Below are 5,881 nucleotides of genomic sequence, written 5' to 3'. Positions count from 1 at the left end.
AGGCAGCAGTTTAGGTGCTTACCTATGCTGCCATCTTGGTTTCTCTCTTGTAGCACCACTTTTTTATCTACTGGTCTATTAAATATGGGCACTTGAGTTGTTTCCATATTTTGGCTATTGTAAATAGTGCTGCAATGAACATAAGGGTGCACATATCCTTTCAAATTAGTGTTTTTGGTTTCTTTGGAAACACTGGGTCATAAGACAGTTTCATTTTTTATTGTTTGAGGAGACTCCATACTGTTTTCCACAGTAGCTGCACCAATCTGCATTCCCACCAATAGCACATGAGTGTTTCATTTTCTCCACAACCTTGTTAATACTTGTTGTTTATTGATTTATTGATGATAGCCATTCTGACAGGTGTCAGGTAATATCTCATTGTGGATTTAATTAGCACTTTGCTGCTAATTAGTGACATTCATATGCCTATTGGCCATCTGTATGTCTATTCAGGCCCTCTGCCCTCTTTTCAATTGAATTTTTGGTTTTTCAGTGTTGAGTTGTATGAGTTCCTTGTAAATTTTGTATATTATTCCCTCAATGATGTATCATTAGCAAATATTTTTCCCATTCAGTAGGTTGTCTGTTCATTTTGTTACTGGTTTCGTTTTCTGTGCAAAAACATTTAGTTTGATATAGTCCCATTTGTTAATTTTTTTCTTTTGTTTCCCTTGCCTGGGGAGATATAGCAGAAAAAATATGGCTAAGAGAAATGTCTGAAATTTTACTATGTTTTCTTCTAGGAGATTTATGGTTCAAGTATTATATTTAACTCTTTAACCCATTTTGCATTTATTATTCTGTGTGGTGTAAGAAGGTAGTCTAGTTTCATTTTTGTGTGTATATCTATCCAATTTCCCCAATACTATTTATCAAATAGGCTATCTTTACCCCATTGTATGTTGTCTCCTTTGTCATATATTAATTTACCTATAGGTATGGCTTTATTTCTGGTCTTTATTCTGTTCCACTGACCATGTGTCTATTTTTATGCTAGTATTATCCTATTTTGATTACTGTAGTCTTTAATAGAGTTTGATATCAGGTAGCATGATACCTCCCCAACTTTGTTGTTCTTTCTCAAGATTGCTGTGGCTATTTGGGGTCTTTTTTGGTTTCATATTAATTTTTGGATTGTTTGTTCTAGTTCTCTGAAATACACCATTGGTATTTTGATAGGCATTGCATAACTCTATAGAATGCTTTGGATACTATGGACATTATAAAGGTGTTAATTCTTCCTATCCGTGAACACAGTATATGCTTCTACATATTTGTATCTTCCTCAAAGTTTTTCTTCAGTGTCTAATAATTTTCCAAGTACAGGTCTTTTATATCCTTGGTTAAATTTATGCCTAGGTATTTTATTTATTTTTTAAGCAACTGTAAATGAGATTCTTTTTTTTTTTTTTAGTTTCCCTTTTTGATAGTTTATTATTGGTGTATAAAAATGGGACTGATTGGAGAGAAACAGAGAGAGGAGGAGAGACACAGGGAAACATCAAACTATCTCACACCGATATCCCACGTGCACCATGATACAACTGCAGAAAAATATGGCTCAGGAGACTAACCAGACCCCAGGGCCCATGCTTTGTAGTACAGGATGTGGCTTTTATGGGAATCCTAGGACAAATGGAATGTGTTCTGTTTGCTACAAAGAGCATCTTCAGAGGCAGCAGAATAGTGGCAGAATGAGCCCAATGGGGACAGCTAGTGGTTCCAACAGTCCTACCTCAGATTCTGCATCTGTGCAAAGAGCAGATGCTAGTTTAAACAACTGTGAAGGTGTTGCTGGCAGCACATCTGAAAAATCAAGTTGTCAATCAGCCCAGTTCATCAGTTTCTCAACCCAGTACTTCTCAAAGTGAAGAAAAAGCTCCCGAGTTACCCAAACCAAAGAAGAATAGATGTTTTATGTGCAGAAAGAAAGTTGGCCTTACAGAGTTTGACTGCCGATGTGGAAATTTGTTTTGTGGACTTCACCGTTACTCTGACAAGCACAACTGTCCATATGATTACAAAGCAGAAGCTGCAGCAAAGATCAGAAAAGAGAATCCAGTTGTTGTGGCTGAAAAAATCCAGAGAATATAAATTACTACTTGTGAAGAGACTGAAACTTTGTTTTTATTTTAATATATTGTAGGAAAACATTAAAGAGCAGATGCATGGCCATTTTCCTTTGATGTTCTCCAGAGTTTTACTTTATACTACTTGTCTGTCTTATAATTGATATTTTAGGATGTTTGGGTGTTTGTTACAGGCAGAATTGGACAGATACAGCCCTACAAAATGTATATGCCCTCCCTTGAATAAAATTGGATGAAAATCTGCATATCAAATTGAATTTCACAGATAACAAGGACAAAATTTAGCTCCTATGTGCCAAACAAAACACATGAAATCTCTGCATGTTTGCAGCATATCTGCCTCTTGGGAATGTATCAAGGTATAATCTTTGGCTAGTGTTATGTGCCTGTATTTTTCTAAAAAATGGTATACCAGAAAAGGACTGGCAGTCTACTTCTACCATATTTAAACTTCACTGTTAATTTCCACAACATGTTCTTTGGAAGCAGGAAGAAGGTGATAAAGAGGATCAGACCTTTCCATGAAACCAGTATTTGATGCCATATATAAGCATGGCTAATTGGTCTAAAAGATGTCAAATAAAGACATTCTATGAAAGGTAAACATTGCAACTGGTTATAAGAGTAAAACCATCAAGCAACAGGGTCTGGAGTTGTCTTTGAAGCTTATTGTTGGCCTGCACCAGAAGATGTCTGCATTACTTATTGCTAAAAAATGTGTAGCACAGAACTGCACTAGGATTAATTTGTTTACAAAAAGAAATTAAAACTGCATTTGGTTTTCACATACAGCAGCTCTGTTGAGTAACATGCATCTGAATTTTAACTTACAAAGGTATCTGAACAGTTAATTTTCCATGTGCATCTTTTGTTGAATGTTTTGGTTGAAGAAAGAATGTTTAGAGCTTTTTTAAAAGACTTCAGTTCTTAATGTAACTACACTTCTGCATGGAAAATCATAACCAACATGGCTGCAGTAGACTTCTTACTTAGTGGTAGCCAGCACCATTTGCAGAGGGCTGCTTTATCATTAATTGTACTTGGGTAAAGGACTAGTGTTCTTGGGTGTGTTGCATGGGCTGCATTATTTACAGCATTGTACAATAACAACTAGAAGAGGCAGTATACTTCATTGATGCTTGTCTGGTAATATCACTTCTGTGTTATAATGGAAGGTTTTCTGTGATATATGAAACTTGCGTTTTTTATATATAAATGAGTATAGTTAGATTAGTGTTGTGGTAATGCCTGTTTTCATCTGTAAATAGTTAAGTATGTACACGAGGCACTACTTCTGATTTATTGCAGTGTTCAGTCTTAGTTTTACTTTTGTTCTTAAAGCACTCAATTTTGCTTTCAAATCTTTGTACCTTAGTTCTGAGTTAGATTTGCAGATGTGTACAGATAGTTCATATTTATGTATTGCACATAATCATGCTATCCAGCATTGATACTATATTGTATTATGTAAATAATAAAAGCCATGTACAGAGGGAAAAAATGGGACTGATTTCTAGATATTTATTTTGTATCCTGCTACTTCACTGAGTTCAGTTTTCAGTTCTAGTAATCTTTTGGTGGAATCTTTAGTGTTCTCTATATACAGTATCATGTCATCTTTAAATACTGATAGTTTTACTCTTCATTTCCAAATTGGATGCCTTTTATTTCTTCTTGTCTGATTGCTATGGCTAGGACTTCCAGTACTATGTTGAATAAGAGTGGTGAATGCCCACATTGCTATCTTGTTTCTGATCTTAGGGGCACGCTTGTAGTTTTTGCCCAAGGAGTATGATGTTTTCTGTAAGTTTGTCATATATGGTGTTTATTATATTGAAGTATGTTTACTCTATTCCCACTTTGCTGAGAGTTTTCATCATAAATGTGTGCTGGTTTTTATTAAATGATTTTTCTGCATCTATTGATATGATCAGATGGTCTTTATCCTTCAATTTATTTATGTAGTGTATCACATTTATTGTTTTGTGGATATTGTACCAACCTTGCATCTCCAGAATAAATCCCACTTGATCTTGGTGTATAATCTTTTAAATGTATTGCTGGACTTGCTAATATTTTTTTGAGGATTTTAGCATCTATGTTCATCAGAGATATTGACATATAATTATCTTTTTTTTTTTTTTTTGTCGTGTCTTTATCTGGCTTTAGAATTCGGATAATGTTGGCCTCATAAAATGAACTTGGGAGTCTTCCATCCTCTTGAATTTTTTGGGATAGTTTGAGAAGGATAGGTGGTAGTTCTTTGAATGTTTGGTAAATTCACCTGTAAAGCCATCCAGTCCAGGGCTTTTGTTAGTTGGGAGTTTTTAAAATTATTATTACTGCTCCAATTTCACTAGTTGTAATCTGTCTATTCAGGTTTTCTGATTCTTCCTGATTTCATTTTGGAAGGTTGTATGTGCCTAGGAATTTATCTATTTCTTCTATGTAGATTGTCCAATTTCTTGGTATATTGTTATTCATAATATTTTCTTACATTCCTTTGTATTTCTTTGGTATCAGTTTTTACTTCTCTTATTTCATTTCTTATTTTATTTATATGGTTTCTATCTCTTTTTATCTTGATGAGCTTGCTTAAAGGTCTGACAATCTTGTTTATCTTTCAAAGAACCAGCTCTTGGTTTTATTGATTTTTTGTACTGCTTTTTTAGACTCTATTTCATTTATTTCTGTTCTGATCTTTACTTTATCCTTCCTTCTCCTCATTCTGAGTTTTGTTTGCTTTTGTTTTTCAAGTTCCTTAAGTGAAAACTTAGGTGGTTTATTTGAGCTTATTCTTGTTACTTGAGATAGGCTTGTAATGCTATGAATTTCCTTCTTAGGACTGCTTTCCCTGTGTATCACAGATTTTGGGTTGTTGTGTTCTCATTTTCTTTTTTTTCAAGGTATCTTTTGATTTACTCCTTGATCTCATTTTTATCCCATTCATTGTTTAGTTATAACATGTTATTTAGCATCCATGTCCTTGTGTGTTTTCTAGTTTTTTTCTTGTGATTGATTTCAAGTTTCTTAGCATTATGATCAGAGAAGATGCTTTATATGATTTCAATTTTCTTAAATTTATTGAGACCTGTTTTGTGTCCTGACATGTGATCTATCCTGGAAAATGTTCCATTTGCATTTGAAAAGAATGTATATTCTGCTGCCTTGTGATGGAATACTCTGAAGATATCAATTAAATCCATTTGATCTTTGTGTCAATTAAGGCCTCTATATCCTTATTGATTTTTTGTCTGGAAGATCAATGATTGTTGTGAACGGGGTGTTAAAATCCCCTACCATAACTGTATTACTGTCAATCTCTATCTTTATGTTCATCAAGATTTGCTTTACATATTTAGGTGCTCCTATGTTGGGCGCATAAATGTTTACAAGGTTATATCCTCTTACTGGATTGATCCCTTTATCATTATGTAGTTCCTTCTTTGTCTCTTACTATATCCCTTGTTTTAAGTCTATTTTGTCATATATAAGTATTGCTACTCCAGTTTTTCTTTCCTTCCCAGTTGCATAAAATATCTTTTTCCATCCTTTTTATTTTAGTCTGTGTGTATCTTTTGTTCTGAGGTGGGTCTCTTGAAAACAGTATATATATATATATATATATATATATATATATATATATATATATATATAATCTTATTTTCTTATCTATTCAGCTACCTTATGTCTTTTGAGCATTTAAGCCATTTACATTTAAAGTTATTATTGATAGGTACATATTTATTGTCATTTTATTTTTTAACTATGTTCCTCTTTTCTTTTTT

The 5,881-nt window shown here is 33.5% G+C and overlaps 1 pseudogene across 1 annotated transcript; it reads left to right on the top strand.

Annotated features, from left to right (window-relative positions):
- The first annotated feature begins 1,559 nt into the window (after nucleotides 1-1,559).
- On the top strand, nucleotides 1,560-2,556 carry LOC308248140 (AN1-type zinc finger protein 5-like; annotated as a pseudogene). Its single transcript has one exon. The product of its transcript is annotated as an AN1-type zinc finger protein 5-like (transcript).
- The last annotated feature ends 3,325 nt before the right edge of the window (nucleotides 2,557-5,881 follow it).

The sequence above is a fragment of the Plecotus auritus genome (genome assembly GCF_963455305.1).
Source record: "Plecotus auritus genome assembly, chromosome: 5".
Classification (NCBI taxonomy): domain Eukaryota; kingdom Metazoa; phylum Chordata; class Mammalia; order Chiroptera; family Vespertilionidae; genus Plecotus; species Plecotus auritus.
Note: the sequence above shows the minus strand (reverse complement) of the source record. Positions and strands in the feature narration are given on the sequence as shown.